Consider the following 17,872-nt stretch of genomic DNA (forward strand, 5'->3'; position numbering starts at 1 on the left):
CTTTGTAAAAACGGCAAACAAATAAGTGGCGATTCTGCACTTTACCCTGAATTTTTTCAAAGAAAAGACATAATTTATTATAGAAAATTATGTTTGAACAACTAACGAGATGAAATTATGCTTTAGCGATAACTCGATAGCGAAATAGCGATGCAGGAATCCATTCAGTTGTGTTTAGCAATTTTTATATAAATTATAATAATGATTTGAAACAGTTATTTACTCTTATGCTTCCATTCAGTCATATTTAGCATTTTTTATATAAATTATAATAATAAAAAAGTATTATATGAAATTAACCTTTCATCTAAAATAAAACATCAATCTTAAATAGTTATTTACTATTATACTTCCTTTCTTGCATTAGGGATGTCGCAATTATTTTTGGCAGCACTGGCATCAACAATAGTTTGGCGATATTTTACGGCGCTCAAAACCGAATAGTACCATTTTTTTAATTAGGATAATTAATATCTGTATTAAGGGATATAGCTTATTTCATTGCAATATTTTTCTCTTGAAAATGTAAGATAAAATATCATTAATTATATTTTGCTTTTCAGAACTTTTTGTTTTTTGTATTCTTTTATGTTTTTTACAGGTTAAATGGCTGCGATGTGACTACTGACACATTTTCTCAGAAGATTACTAAGTATTCTTACGAATTTGGTATTTAAAAAGCTAATGTTAGTTCAATTATAAATTAAATCGTTTTATTTCCCGCGCAGTGCAGCGCGTGACGAATATTAAAAGAAAGCTAAGCCGGAAAATTGAAAATACAAGGGCGCGCGTGCATTTAACATTTAATAAATATCTCTTTTTGATTTCGAGAAAGTACTAGAAAATTCTCGCGCGGGATTTTAAAATCTTATAAAAGGAGGAAAACATCTCAGTTCGTAGTAGTTACTTAGTTTGTTGTTGTTTAGAAAACTGCTCTTGTTGACTGTAGCAAATTCGCGGATTAGCTTTCTTTAGCTGTTTTGAATTAAGTTCTATTGAACGTTTGAGTAGTTAAAAGATAACTACTGTGAGATATTGTACTACTGCATGAATATTTTAGGAAATTTAAGCATATTTGTTGTGATAATAATAAATTTTTGTTCATTTTTCATCGGACTTGTGCATTCATTTCGTAACGAACCCGTGCGCACGCAACAATTTTTGGTGTCAGAAGTGGGATTTTAATGCCAGTTACTAGAGCGATGGAAGAACAATTGAGGCAGCTTATTACTGCTTTTGCTGCATTCCAAGAAAAGATGGAAGCTGGCCAAGCATCATTTAAAGAACAGATGAAAGATTCTGTTAAAGCGGAAATGAAAGTGGGCCAGGAATCCGTTAACGACGAAATGAAAGCCGTTCAAGCTGGTCAAGAAAAGATTGAAGCAGGTCAAGAAGAAATGAAAAGAGAAATTACCTGCATAATAGAAAATAAATTTGAAGCTATGGAAGGCAGAATTGACACAGTTGAAAATAAAGTTGGACAAATTGAAGAAAAAGTTTCTTCCTTAAAAGATCAAATTGAAGAAAGAGTTTCTTCGGTGAAAGAAGAAATAAAAGAAAGAGTTTCTTCTGTAAAAGAACATATAGAAGGGAGAGTTTCTGCTGTGGAGGAACGAATTGAAGGAAGAGTTTGTGCCGTCCAACACCAAATCGAACAACAAATTGATGATAGGGTTTCTGAAGTAGCCAAAGAAGTGGATATTTTAAAGAAATTCGTAGCGCCGGCAGGGAACAATAGTGATGTTTTTAAATTTTTACCCATGCTTGCTCGTCCCGCTCTGAAGTTATCCACTTATGATGGGACGACCTCCTGGCTACTAAAAATTGTATAAAACACAATTTTCTATAGTGGCGGATGCGAATGGATAGGATTCCCAAACTAAGACCTGTCATCTCGCCGTTTCGCTGAGAGCAGACGTAGCGGATATCCGGCAGACGCTTCCTGAAAACCAGAGATTAGACTTTGAAGCTCTATCCGGGGCATTGGAGCTGCGCTTGTGAGAGAAATGTTTAAAAGACTACACAGGCTTCAACGAAAATCCCGTCAGCAGAAGCCCACCGAAACACTTCAGGAGCTCGCCACGGATGTTGAAAGGCTGTCATATCACGTCTCTTCGGAGTGCCCGACAGAAACAAGAGAAATCCTGTCGCTGCAATATTTCATCGATGGCATCCGGGACCCTGAAATACAGAAAGCACTGCGAATGGCGGATGTTAAAGATGTAAAAAGCGCTCTGTTGTACGCCGTGAAATTGGAGTCAGCCCAGCAAGCAACTCGTAGAGATCACTACCCAGTCAGAGCTGTGCGAGTCCACGAGCCAGGGGATCAACTGATGGCTCGTTTAGATGATTTAGCCAGAGAAGTCAATGCTTTGATACAGAGTAGGAGTGAGAACAAAGTGGCTCTAAGGTGTTGGAAATGTGGTATTGAAGGGCATATCCAACGGCATTGCAGAACACCCCAGAGCACGGATAATAAAATCGATGATTTGATAAGATCAGTGAATGCCTTGAGACGGAATACTGGCGAGAAGAAACCAACCCTAAAGTGCTGGAACTGCGGTGTTGCAGGCCACATACGAAGGAACTGCAGAATACCCCAGAGCACGAAAAATAAGAGAGGCGGGTTAAACAGACAATTAAATGCCATGGGACGGAAAAGGATTGACAAGAAACTAAAATGCTGGAACTGTGGAGCTAAAGGCCACGTACGAAAGAATTGTAGAACACCCCAGGGTACGAAAATTGAGACCATTTCTCAGCAACGACGCAAGAAACAAATTAATGACCATATCAAGGAACGGAGGTTGCCAGACAATAAAAAATCTTGTTTTAAAGCACTCAAGATTTCTACAATGAGTGGCAACAGTAACGGACTGTCCATCAATGGGCATATCGATGGAATTCCTTGCAATATGATCATTGACACAGGAGCTAATGTTACCATCATTAGGAAAGATTTAGCTGAACATTTTAAAGATAAACTTATTTGGACACCATCCTGTGTTACCCTTCAGACTGCGTCTGGTCATAAGATCGACATAGCTGGGAAGTTAAACTTGAGCATCACGTTTGGAAGTGCCGCTTACCATCTTACGGCTTATGTGGCGGATATTACAAATCCATGCATACTCGGACTGGACTTTTTAAGGAAATACAATTTTTCCTTAGACTTCAAAAACAACAAAATGCTTTCAGCATCTGAGGACATGCTATCCATCGTCAGAAGGGATCCTCACCAGGAAACGCCGACGCCTTGTCTGAAAGACCCAGCTTAGAAACCTGCCGAAATCATACTAGTGTCGAAGAGAAACACCAGAGTACCGGCTATTCTCTATCCCAGATGCTCTTCGGTCGAGACCTTCGTCAGCCTTGTGACCGTCTGTTTGGTCGCCCTACGCCTATGCAATCAGTTTGCTAAAAATTCAAGGTGTATATGTTTTTTCTGGAGATACATCAGGGCCGTATGCAAGGGAGGGTTGGAATCTTAACAAAGAGAAAATAGTTGGAAGAACTTACTCGGCCATTGGTCCCATGTGTGTCTTTTAGGCATTTTTAGGCGTCTTTAAGCAAAATAGCTGTATTGAAAATTATGAAGTAAATCTTAAACATTTACTTCCTCGAATAAATTCCAGAATGGATTAAGCATGATTTAATTCGCAATAATAAAAGAAGGCGTTATCTTTGTTTTTGCGAAGCTTACTTTCTCTAGATTGGCAACAAATCTACTATCTGCTGTTTCAAATGTAAACAAACATTGCAGCCATTGCAAAAGGCTTAGCGGCACTTAAACAACTTTTAAACGGATGCGCCTTCATCGCCTGAGGAATACATCTAAGATGTCCAGGCCCGTTTTGAAGTGATGCACCGTTCCGCACGAAAGCAAGTGAACCTGGCGACGGAGAAAGTGAAACCCGATACGACACAAGGGCTACTCAACATCAATTCAAAGAAGGAGACAAGGTGTTGTTGTGGAACCCGATTCAACGAAAAGAACTCAGTTCTAAATTACAGTCACCTTTGGATGGTATATATACAGTCTTGAAGAGACTGAATGAAGTTATGATACGTAAGTCTTCGAACTCTAAACCTAAAGTCGTTCATTACGACAGGTTAGCTCACTACAATGGCCATAGTACGTAATGTAAATAATTGTAAATAGTGTAAGGCCATGGTCCTTTTTGTTTCTAAATGTGTATTTAGTATTTGATTTGTGTATTTAGTATTTGATTGATCGCGTTTATTGTTCATGTTGGTTGTTATTGTAATGTAATTTTTATTATTGTATTCATGCCTTAGTTGTAACTTTGGCTTCCTGTCCAGGGATTGCACTGCCCGGGACGTGCAGTTCTTGGGAAGGAGGCAGTGTTACGAATTTGGTATTTAAAAAGCTAATGTTAGTTCAATTATAAATTAAATGGTTTTATTTCTCGCGCAGTGCAGCGCGTGACGAACATTAAAAGAAAGTTAAGCCGGAAAATTGAAAATACTAGAGCACGTGCATTTAATATTTAATAAATATCTCTTTTCGATTTCGAGAAAGTACTAGAAAATTCTCGCGCGCGACTTTAAAATCTTATAATAAGAGGAAAACCTCTCGATTCCTAGTAGTTACTTAGTTTGCTGTTGTTTAGAAAACTGCTCTTGTTGACTGTAGCGAATTCGCGGATTAGTTGTCTTTAGCTATTTTGAATTAAGTTCTATTGAACGTTTGAGTAGTTAAAAGATAACTACTGTGAGATATTGTACTACTGCACGAATACTTTAGGAAATTTAAGCATATTTGTTGTGATAATAATAAATTTTTGTTCATTTTTCATCAGACTTGTGCATTCTTTTCGTAACGAACCCGTACGCATGCAACAGTATCATAACATTTCAATATTTCAGAAAAAGAATTATTCAAACTGTTTAAAAAATTTTGATTTTTATATAATTTTTTATGTAGTTAGGGTGGTGGTTAAGAAGGAGGATATAAATTATGCTTTAACAAATGTTTAATGCACATCTCATGCAATCAGTTTGCTAAAAATTCAAGATGTATATATTTTTCTGGAGATACATCAGGGCCGTATGCAAGGTAGGGCTGGAATCTTAACAAAGAGAAAAAGTTGGAAGAACTTACGTGGCCATCGGTCCCAGGTGTGTCTTTTAGGCATTTTTCCGATACGTTTAAAAGCCAGACGAAGGCTGGCCGCATAGCTGCTAGTAAAATATAAACTTACATATTTCAAACGAGGACTTTTCTGAAATAAACTGAACCGTCCCTCCCCCCTCCAAAAAAAAAAAAAAAAAAAAAAAAATGGGGGAGAGGGAAAAAGAAAAGTCCTAAAGGATTTTTGGTAAATTACCATAAACCTTAATTAAGGTATATAGAGATATTATATATTAGTGCAACTAAATTATTTATCAGTTAAATATTCAACTATATGTGTAAAATTAAAAATTAAAAATCTGATGTGCACACCGCATGACTTCCTTGTACCGGATATTAAATTATACGCATTTTTTCTTGCATTTCATTTAAACTTATCGGATTGAATTAAATTTATTTCGTCATTAGCGCATAAACCACAATAGAATAAATGCACTCTTTAAAATTCACTATATTTGTTTACCATAAAAAACACTCTGCCCCTAGGTTCGCTTAACAGCGTTAAGTTCCATTCATTTTTTAACTCAGAATGCAGAAAATTTATATCATCTTAAGAATTATCTAATCGTTGCCACATATTCTATTCAAATACTATAATAAATATAAAACGATATATAAAAGAAATTAAGCAAACAACCAAAAAAAAAAAAAAAAAAAAAAGGTTTTCCACAGACGAATTCAGTATTTCTCATTCAATTAATTTAGTTTTTACTTCGCAAGAAGGCAAAAATACATAAAACTCAAAATATCTGTATTGAAAATTATGAAGGAAATCTTAAACATTTATTTCCTCGAATAAATTCCAGAATGGATTAAGCATGATTTAATTCGCAATAATAAAAGAAGGCGTTATCTTTGTTTTTGCGAAGCTTACTTTCTCTACATTGGCAACAAATCTACTATCTGCTGTTTCAAATGTAAACAAACATTGCAGCCATTGCATAAGGCTTAGCGGCACTTAAACAACTTTTAAATTGTTAATAATTCTAAAAATATCGCATGCAGATTTACAAAAGGCATAAAAACCTTAACCGGAAGCAGAGTCGTAGCTAGGATTTTCAGCGCCCAGGGGCAACTGAAAATTTCTCTCCCCCTACTGCTTGCCAAGGATGGAAAACATTTAATTCTAAAATGTCGTAACATCAGTTTGGCGCCCCTTGGATTCTGCGCCCGGGGACAGATGCCCCCCTTTCCCCCCTCTAGCTACGCCCCTGACCGGAAGATAAGAACAACATAATCGGTTTCTTTCGGTTTACTTTCGGTTTTGCTTCTAGTATAATTAGCTGGGCTAGGTAAAGGAGCAGGGTATTGGTTTTTGATTTTTCAGCCTTTTTTGCATCAGTACGTTTAGAGCTTTTGTTATAAAGTCTGCTTCGGCGGCCGGAAGGGAAAAAAACATTAACTCCTAATCTCGTACTGAGTAGATTTAGAAAAAGTAAAATTTTCTTACCCTCGTTGCGGAGCTAGCATCCGGTCCTTGTCAGAGTAGTCCTGGTTCTGTCTTTCTAGTTGGATAAGTTTCAGTGTATCGATTTTTGAGAGCGTAGATTTGAAGAGAATTATGAACAAGTTCATCTTCGGTGAGCTTTGGAGGAGCAGAGGTATCCATCTCAGTGCAGATATTAACGGTCAGAGGTACAGAGACTTGAGAGTTATTCATCATAGCTAAGACATTGCATGTTCGCGGAGCCGCATTTCGGTTTACATAAGCTGCGCTGGCGGGCTCAGAGCTCGTGAGCGAGCGTTCGTCACTTTCGGCATCCATGACGCGAAAAAAACTAAGCAAGGATTGATTTTCGTTAATTAATTAAACCCTTTAAAATATTCTTTCAACAAAAATCGACTGCTTGTTCTAAGGCGCTTGAAGTATGGGCTTCCGCAAAAAGTTCTGATTGCGAAGCTTACCAAGCTGATCTGTTGCAATTATCGCGGGGATTATGCCGACAATAATAAAAAAAAAAAAAAAAACTTAAAAAAAGTCTACGGAGTATCAAGAGAAAATCTCCAGACAGAACCCAAGCTCCTACAGCAACTGTCTAGGAACCAAGTGGTAGAATGATAGACCTCACTGCACAAGCCAAACCATCGAACCAAGAAAAAAAAAAAATTATCTCTCTCGTGAAAGTCACCAAGCAGATATTTCAACTTAGTACTCTTTGAAAAATATCACCTTCATGGAAAAATTAGCATACTCGAGCAACCGAGAGGCACAAAACTTCGAAAAAGAAACCGCAAAACAGTATCGGGAGTATTTCTATTACCTTTCTCGACACTTTTAAAATCATTAATGAAGTAAAGGAAATTTTCCAGGAATTTTCAATTCTGGATTAAGTATGAGGTTAAAAGTGTCCCAAGTTCAAATGATAAAATATTTTTCTTATTCAACAATTGTACCCCTTGTGAAAATAATTGATTTTAGAACATATTATTCAGACTTTTTCATTTTTTTGTCTCTATTTGTTAGCTTTTCTTGCATACTTTATTTTCTTTTTATCGTATTTTGATTGTTGTGTTGCCGTAAGTATTTATGTTGCCTTTCAATTGTTATGAGTTTGTAATGCTGTGCGCTCCCAACCTGCACGCAACAATAGTGGTGACTGCTATGAACTGGAAATTACACAAAGTCTTGAAAAGGCTTTAAATCCCTTTTTATTCAACTTTAGAAATTACAGATGCGTGCTCTTGACGCTCACAAACTACGCCGACCCGGCGGTAAAATAAAAATAAGAAACTAAAAATGAATAATAACAAGTGACTACCTACGAGGCTCTCTAAAACGTAACTAACCTAATCGCGTTCTAAGATACCGCTGACAATTCAGCAAACTTCTGAATATTACGTTGAAAGATTTAACTATCTACCGAGGCAAGCACACAGACCGAAACGCGTGGTTCTTCAATTTCTAACTAGCCACCTCCATGCTCGTGAAGCAAGAAAGCACACTTTCGAACTCGTTTCCCTTCTATTTAACTCAGATTACGTCCGCTGACAATTTGAATCCTTGCGCGTTCTACTAAAATTTACATACTCTGGCATTGGCAATTCCAGGGGAAAGTAAGGCTTGACAGGAAAGATAGTTTAAACTTAAAATAAATGTTAGTTAAAATAAATATAAACCCTACATTTGCCGCTGCCAGAATTTGGTAAACTTGGAAGCAGGTCCTAGAAACGACCTGTTGAAAAGTTTCCACAATTCTGAACTAAAGTTTAAGAGCCTCGTTTACATAAAAAAACTGTTTCCTCACAAAAGGTAGAATAAATTTCTGTAGATACTTATTTAACCCTCTCTTCTTACAGCAACCTTTCCTGGACTTCAGCAATCAATCTGTTTTCTTCCTTCCAGCATCTGGAAGGAATAAGTATCAGTATCTTTCTAAATACATTATAATTTACACTTTCTTGACACTGAATAAGTTTTTGTTTTTGATCGATTTATTTCCCTTAGTTACTGCTTAATTCACATTCATTCAAGTATTCAAACATGAATTTAACTTTACCCTGGCTCTCCACCATGTGTGGTGTCAAACGGGAATATTCGTGTTTTAGTATTGCAACACTTTCCCTAACCACAATGATTTGTTAGAATTCAACGACCAAATAGACACACCTTACTCGACATTCTAAAACTCGATGAGCTATTTTAATATTCTTAAAAATTCAAATGTAGGTGGAGAACCCTACAAAACACATTCATTCTAACTTCCCCCTCATTCATCTTTTAAACATGCAGGCTTTCGCTCTAAAGCATGACTTTACAGTTTAATACTTAAATTTTGACTTCATTGCTTTTAAGCATTCACTTTTAGCATCTACAATTTTATGCTTCTAGACTAAATTCTACTTTTACATAACATGCAAGTATTTACATACATTTACAAAAGTTTAATACATATGCTTTTTACAATTTACCATAAAATGAATAAGAGAAAAATAAATTTTTACTTTACGCATTCTTCGCCAAGCTAGCGGCACTGAAACTAAATTTCTTATTAATACAAGAATACGAAGTTATTTTTATCTTCGGCCAAATTTTGGCTTTAACATAACAGAATTAGTCTTTCGACCAACAGAAACTGCTTGTTCTTAGATTTTATACTTAAAGAAAATAATACTTTTGCCTTAGCTAAATAAAGTAAAACAAAACTAAGTCTCAACCGAGACAAATTGACTTCCGTCAAAACATAGAACTTCGTATTTACGCATAACATTTCGGAACAAAAGAAAAAAAATTATAGAAGATTTTAACTTATCTTTGAGTTTTCGATGATTGGAACTCCGACATCCTCTTCTGGCAGAACTGCTCCCACGATATGGAATTCACCGACGTCAGTCGTCTCCTTTGTGTCCTTCGAGTGTCGTCCATGTTGATATTTCTTTTTCGCCCTCTGCATGCTGGCCTCTTGGAGTGGTAGTCGTCGGGTTGCTGTCTTTTCCGTTTTGAACCTGGACGGCTGGTCTTGGCGTCCTCCGGTCTGGAATCATGCTTGAATTTCTTCTGTTGGTGGTGGTCTTTTCGTTCCTCCTGCTGTCTTTTCGTTCTCGGGAACGGCGGCCTTGTTTGCACCTGACACTCTGGCCCTGGAAGCGTTTTCCTGGATGCAGAATTTCTACTGCGACACGTTGTAAGTGGTCTTTTCCTCTTTACCAAAGCTTCTTTACGCGGCGGCGTTGCTTTCTTGTCTTTCTTAAATGCTGGAGTCTGCACGTTTTCATTTCTTCTTTTCGGTACCGTCGCATGACTTGTAGCAGGGCTAGGTTTCTCTTCAGTTCTCTGCTTCTTGGGTGGTGGAGCGGGTGACGTTACTTCTAGACCTTCTACTTCTTTTACGCTTGAGTCTTGCAAGAAACTTTTAAGGATTTCAAAATCATTTTGATTATAATATTTTTTCACCTGGTCGGGACTTGCTTTACAGATTTCCCCTCTCTCGTTCTTAAGGTACAATACGACTCCCTTTATTTCCTGAATTACATAGGGACCTTCAAATTTTGGAGCTAACTTTGCAGTAAAATTGTCTGGGGCACTTGATAAAGAAAATTTCCGCTTCAACACTTTATCTCCAACTTTAAAATCTGCTTCACGGCGTTTTCTATCATAGTATAATTTTTGTCTATTTCTTGCCGTATCCGAGCTTTTAACCGCCTGGTCAATGAGTTTTTGCACATCTTTTTGTTTAAATTCTTGCTTTCTTTGTTGCACAAAGAATAATTTATCTAATGGCGTAATTAACTTCCGTCCTAAAAATAATTCTGCTGGAGTTTTTCCCGTAGTATCGTGATTTGCCGTTCTTAAAGCATAAGCTAACTCATTTATGTAGCCATCCCAGCGCTTGTGATGTGTGCTAACATAACTTCGAATTATTTTTACAATATTTTTATTAACTCTTTCTGCTATGTTTGCCTGTGGTCTATACGGAACCATTTTGATATGGCGTATGCCAAGTCCAATGCAAATGTTTTCAAATATTTGGCTAACGAATTGTTTACCGTTATCGCTAATGACTTTTATCGGTGCACCGTATTTTAAAATGTATCCGTGTAAGAATGCATCTGCGACTGTTTTGGCTGACGCGCGTTTAAGTGGAACAATTTCTGTCCATTTTGAAAAATGATCTACAATTACTAAAAGAAAACGATTTTTATTTAACTCACTCTGGGGGAAAGGACCAAGAAGATCTATGCCTAAAATTTCATTCGGAAATGTAGCGCGAATGCTATTTAAGTACCCGGCCGGGCTGTAATTAATATCATTTATTAACTGACATTGATTGCAGGACCTGACATACGCAGTTACTATTTTGTATAATTACGGGAAATATACCGCTTCGCGTACCCTTTTTAAAGTCTTTCTGACCCCTAAATAACCCGCTGTTTTCGCGTCGTATAATTCCTTCAAAATGCTTAATCGAAGCGAGGCTGGGATGACTGGTTTGTACTCGAGATTTTCGTTTGTTGTTTTCGTATAAAATAATAAATTATCTATTATTTCATAATTTTCTGCTCTATTTCTTATCGCATCGATATCTGTGTGCTCAAAGCTTTCGGGGTCTTTCAAATATGCATAGATACTTCCAAATTCAGGATCAGCTTTCAATTCAGCAATAATTGTTTCTCTAGAATCTAAAATTTTTGAAGTTAACACAGCGCATTTGAGTTCATTTCCTTCATCGTCCAGTTTTATACGAGAAAGTGCGTCAGCTACATTGTTTTCCTTACCCGGTTTATATTTAATTATGAGATTATATTCTTGAAGTTTTAAAGCCCATCTTATTAACCTGGGCGTTAGGTTTTTCCCCGAGTAAAGTCTACCAACAGCCGCATGATCCGAAAAGACTGTTACTGGCGCTTTGCCGAAATAAACTCGAAATTTGTGTACAGCCATTAATACGGCTAATGTTTCTCTCTCTGTAGCTGTATAATTCCTTTGTGTAGGGTTCAACGTTTTACTAAAAAATACCAAAAGATAGCCATTTTGCATGAGAACAGCACCCACAGCATAGTCCGACGCATCTGCTGCAATTTCCAGGTTTTCGTCCCCCTCCGGGAATTTCAAAACAGGGGCATTGATGAGCGCTTCTTTTAACCTTTCAAATGCGGTATTTGCTTCTGCTGTCCACGTGAATTTACTTTTCTTTCTTTTAATTACTAACAAGGGTTCAACAATATTAGCAAAATCTTTTATGAATGACCGATAATAAGAACATAACCCAAGGAAAGAAGAAAGTTTCTTGGCGGTGTTGGGCGGTGGAAAATTCTTGATTGCTTTTATTTTTGAATCTTGAGTTTCTATACCCTTGTGCGAAATTTTATAACCCAGATATTTAAGTTCTTTAGTTGCGAACTTGCATTTTGAGGCGTTAATTGTAAGACTGGCCTCTTTTAATAATTTAAAAACTTCTTCTAGGTCTTTAATATGTTGTTCCAACGTTATAATTATATCATCTAGATAGATTAAAATCGATTTTCCTAGGACAGGCTTTAGAACAACGTCCATAGCTATCTGGAATGTTGACGGGGCCCTACACAACCCAAAGGGCATGCGTAAAAATGCATAAGTGCCCGATTTTGTTATAAACGCGTTTTTATGTATGTCTTCGGGTCTCATAGCTATTTGATAGTAGCCAGACGTTAAGTCCAACGTAGTCATGTATCTTGTAGATTTAATCTTTCTAATAATTTCCTCTATAACCGGCAAAGGGTAAACTGGGAATTTAGTAACACTATTAAGTTTTCTGTAATCGATAGCAAACCTCCAAGCCCTTTTATCCGAAGGAGGAAACTCGTTCTTTTTCCTACATAGTACGACTGGACTCGCGTACTCATTATTTATGGGCGTTATTATTTGGTTCTTTAACGTTTCCTGAATGTGTTCTTCTATGATTTGCTCTTTCTCTTTATCATAGCGGTAAGGTTTAGTCCTACAGGGTTTGTCGGCAGTTAACTGTATCTCATGCGTAACTATTTGACAACTACCAGGCCGTTCTGAAAACAAGTTCGAAAAAGTACTCACCACTTACTGGATGGCTTGGCTTTCATGGTCATTCAAAATGGCTAAGGTCGACTTGCGGTTGTTCCACTGGTTCCACCACCCTCCGATCCATCTCCAGCACGATAGAACTTTCCTGAAAATTCAGTTTGGCCTTCGCGGCTTTTAAAAACTCCATACCTAAAATAAGTGGACTTTGAAAGTTTTTTACTACAAAAATTAATACTTTAGGGCTTTCGTTTTGAACCTGTATTTTTAAAGATAGTTTTCCAATACAATGACAAGTTTGTCCTTGCGCTGCTATGATTTCTGTGTTTTTATTGTTAAATAATCGAAACCTATTAAAATTCTTCTTAAAAAAATATCACTCATAAAATTACCTTCTGCTCCTGTATCGATGATGGCTTCTACTGGTACATCGCCAACCAAGACTTGTATAATTGGTAATTGTGAGTTTTTTACGATGACCGTATTTAAGTATCTTCTTGAGGGTTTTTTCAAAACTTCCGGGGTCTGGACCCTCGCTTTCACAGGCCCCTCTACTCGTTTAAAGCTTTCCTTTCAACTTCTGCCTTCTGGGTACGCGGACGGTTGTTTTCAAATTTCCTTTTTGGGCCTTGACCTTCGAGCTTCGATGAGTTAGCTTGATAGCTCTTTCCCCCATAACAGCGGTTTGCATTTCTAGTCTGCTCATTTGAAGATTGCCTTCGGATACTTTGAGAATACGATGCCCCTTTAACTTTTTCCGCTATTCTGCGATTTTGGAACTTGACCGCCAATTCGAAGAGCTCCTGCTTGGGTTTCTAATTTTCCTGAATGTGCTTGGGTTTCTAATTTCGAAGTAATCTTGAGCAGCAGGTAGCAATCTTGGTAAGATTATTTCAATAATCTCCGCGTCGGGTTTCTTCCCATACAGCATATCCGTCAGTTTAATTTTTCGCAGAATAAAGTCCGTCAACTCTTCTATATCCCGTTGATAAAAACTATATAGTTCGGTTTCTAGCCTTGCTCGGTCTTTCACTATGGGATAGGCCTTTAATAACAATTTTTTGAAATTTTCAAATGTATATGTCTGGCCTCAATTCCCCTAATAAAAATTTGCCTATATTCTTCCACCATAGCGAGGCCTGTCCTCTTAGTGCAGATGTGGCAATGGCAACTTTTTGTCTTTCAGGCACAGGGTAGAGCTGGAAGTGGTTTTCGAGGCCTTCTAGAAATATCGCCACCGAATTTTTTCCGTCGAAATTGACGTTTGGCTTGATTGACGCTCTCATCGTCTGGACCAGGTATCCAAATCCTTCCAATTGGTTTGCCATTTCTTGTTGTTGTCCAGCAGCTTCCATCCAAATTTCAACCATTGCTATGAACTGGAAATTACACAAAGTCTTGAAAAGGCTTTAAATCCCTTTTTATTCAACTTTAGAAATTACAGATGCGTGCTCTTGACGCTCACAAACTACGCCGACCCGGCGGTAAAATAAAAATAAGAAACTAAAAATGAATAATAACAAGTGACTACCTACGAGGCTCTCTAAAACGTAACTAACCTAATCGCGTTCTAAGATACCGCTGACAATTCAGCAAACTTCTGAATATTACGTTGAAAGATTTAACTATCTACCGAGGCAAGCACACAGACCGAAACGCGTGGTTCTTCAATTTCTAACTAGCCACTTCCACGCTCGTGAAGCAAGAAAGCACACTTTCGAACTCGTTTCCCTTCTATTTAACTCAGATTACTTCCGCTGACAATTTTGAATACTTTGCGCGTTCTACTAAAATTTATATACTCTGGCATTGGCAATTCTAGGGGAAAGTAAGGCTTGACAGGAAAGATAGTTTAAACTTAAAATAAATGTTAGTTAAAATAAATATAAACCCTACAAGTTGTCACTATACTCAATTTCCGTTCACTAGTTCTGCTTCGATTATAGTGATGATACTATTTTCTAGACATAATTCTTGACGTAAGCCAATATTTTACTCTTTACTAATTCGCACTGTTTGTTGCATCAGCTTTAGTTATCAAATCTCGTTGTGATATGTTGGCAATTATTTGCTTTCTCGATGAATGTAGATCTTGAAAAACAGGCACTCCAGTGATACACCAGTACTATCAGAAGTTAGAAATAAACAAATTTGGCTATTTAAAATCAATAAATTGCCATTGCTTAAAATAAAATCTTTTTATCTTGCCAAGGAGTAGCCATTCGCAAAAGCATAATATATTTAACATTCAAATTTTATATGTCTGTTACTGATTAACAAACAACACTATTAAAAAAGCACTGTTTTTAAGAATAGTATTTCTACTTTTTAATCTGATTGATTTATAATAAAAATGGATTTAAATTATGAAATTTCTTATTAGAAATATTAAATGTTTTTATGAAATTACACTAGCAGGACTCATTAAAATCATTATATATATTTTCTTTTTTCATAACCGCTATTTTAGGCACGTTAAAAATATATAAATTCAAAGTTAGTCAAATCCTTATTTTAAATTTTTGAACAATAAATTATTTTTTCTCAAAACAGCAAAATTAGAAATAAACTTTAAGCACTTTATATAGATACTCGTAGCATAGTTTTCTATTCTTGCATCAGGTGAAAAATTCGGCTATTCCATCGAATAAATTAAATCACGTTCTATTTAATTTATTCGATGGAATAGCCGAAGGAAATAAAGAATAGCGAAAGGTGAACGAAGATCGATGACCTTACTAAATTAAACTGAAAATAGAAGAGCCAGTGCTATCGCACAGTGCAGAGGAATGCAGGGGCTGCAAATTTTTAAAATTTAGGCAGGAATCGGGCTGCAAAATTTAGGAGGATCCGACCGCCAGAAAGCTTAGCTCTAGCCTTGAATAGAAGAGAAAAATCTTCTCAAGCACTTTTAATGGCTTTTATTATAAGTATTGTTGCGTGCGTACGGGTTCGTTACGAAATGAATGCACAAGTCCGATGAAAAATGAAGAAAATTTGTTATTATCACAACAAATATGGTTAAGTGTCCTCAAATAATCGTGCACTATCATAATATATCACAGTAATTATCTTCTAACTACTGAAACGTTCAATAGAACTTAATTCAAAACAGCTAAAGAAAGCTAATCCGCGAATTCGCTACAGTCAGCAAGAGCAGTTTTCTAAACAACAACAAACTAAGTAACTACTACGAACTGAGAGGTTTTCCTCCTTTTATAAGATTTTAAAATCGCTCGCGAGAATTTTCTAGTACTTTCTCGAAATCAAAAAGGGATATTTATTAAATGTTACATGCACGCGCTCTTGTATTTTCAATCTTCCGTCTTAGCTTTCTTTTAATATTCGTCACGCGCTGCATTGCGCGGTAAATAAAACCATTTAATTTACCATTCAACTAACGTTAATTATTTAAATGCCAAATTCGTAACACTACCCCTTCCCAAGGATTGCACGTCCCGGGCAGTACAATCCCTGGACAGGAAGCCAAACTTACAACTATGGCATAAATACAATATACAACATGAACACTAAATGCAATAAATAAAACAAATCAAATGCTATCAAATACAAATCAAATACAAAATACAAATCAAATACTAACTACAACTCAAATGAAATACCAAATACAAATCAAATACACATTTAGAAACATAAAGGACCATGGTCTTACAATATTTACAATTATTTACACTACGTACTATGGCTATAGTAATGAGCTAACCTGTCGTAATGAACGACTTTAGGTTTAGAGTTCGAAGATTTTCAAAGACTTCGAAGGATACGAACCACGACGTCATTCAGTCTGTTCAGGACTGTGTACGGACCATCCCAAGGTGACTGTAATTTCGGGCAAAGTCCTTTCCGTCGAGTCGGATTCCACAATCACACCTTGTCTCCTTCGTGGTTTAGTAGCTCTTGTGTCGTAACGGGTCTTCAACTTCTCCGTCGCCAAGTTGACTCGCTCTCGTGCAAAGTTGTACATCACTTCAAACCGGGCCTGGAGATCTTGAATATATTCCTCAAGCGATGAAGGAGCATCCAGAGGTCCACCAAACAAGAGATCACAAGGTAGACGACCGAAGAGCATCTGTGATGGGGAATAGGCGGTAGTCTCATGGACAGCACTGCGGTAAGCCAGTAAAAACAGTGGTAATTTCTTGTCCCAGTCTTGTTGGCTTCTGAAAATCACTAATGAGAAGTTATTAAGGATGGTTCGATTGAACCTCTCTACCATGCCGTCCGACTGGGGATGCAATGGCGTTGTTTGGGTTTTGTCAATCCCGAGTAGTTTGCATAGTTCTTTTATTACTGCCTAGGTAAAATTCCTTCGCTGATCGGAATGTAACTGCAGAGGCACTCCACAATCACACCTTGTCTCCTTGTCCTGGAAATCCAGTGTTGTACCATCACCTCAGCTATTGTGACAGCCTCTTGATCAGGAATAGGGTACGCTTCAGGCACACTTGGTGAAGTAATCAATGACAACGAGTATGTATTTGTTGCCATCAGCAGTTCGTGGCAGAGGTCCCAAAATGTCAAAGGCGATACGTTCAAAAGGCGCCCCTACGTTGTAACGTTGCAGCTTGCCTCGGCTGCGTCTCTTCGGCCCTTTCCGACCTGCACAGGCATCGCAAGATCGGCACCACTTTTGCACGTCATCCTTTGCATTATTCCAGTAAAAGCGCTCACGAACTCTCTGTAAGGTCTTCGTTATTCCAAAGTGACCTCCTGTATGTAGTTCTTTAAGGACATCAGGAATCCGGGATCTTGGAAGTATCAGTTGTCATTGGAACGTCTTCCCATCATTCGATTCGAATTTTCGGTATAAGACGCCGTTTCGAATGTGAAGTGAATCCCAGAGTGCCCAGTATTCTTTTGTTGTAGGACTATAGACAGAAATGTCCTGCCATGTAGGTTTTCTGTTTGATGACTCCATCAAATCAATTATGGGTTTAATGTCACGATCTTCCAGCTGGTCTTTCCTGATTTCATCATCATTCCACGGGTCTGGATCAGCCGATGTTGATGTAATTTGTCGTGCGACCGGACTCAGCAGCTCGTATTTCGCTTCGACCCTGGAACAATATCGGCAGCTTTCTTGGCAAGGTCTTCTAGACAGGGCGTCCGCGTTTCCGTGTGATGATCCCTTACGATGACGGATATTGATGTCATATTCCTGGAGTCTCTGTATCCACTTGGCTATTTGACCCTCAGGATTCTTGAAATTTAAAAGCCAGGTCAAT

Source organism: Stegodyphus dumicola, chromosome 4 (assembly GCF_044657685.1).
Source record: "Stegodyphus dumicola isolate Sdum_Otavi_A_Nest chromosome 4, ASM4465768v1".
In the NCBI taxonomy this organism is placed as follows: Eukaryota; Metazoa; Arthropoda; class Arachnida; order Araneae; family Eresidae; genus Stegodyphus; species Stegodyphus dumicola.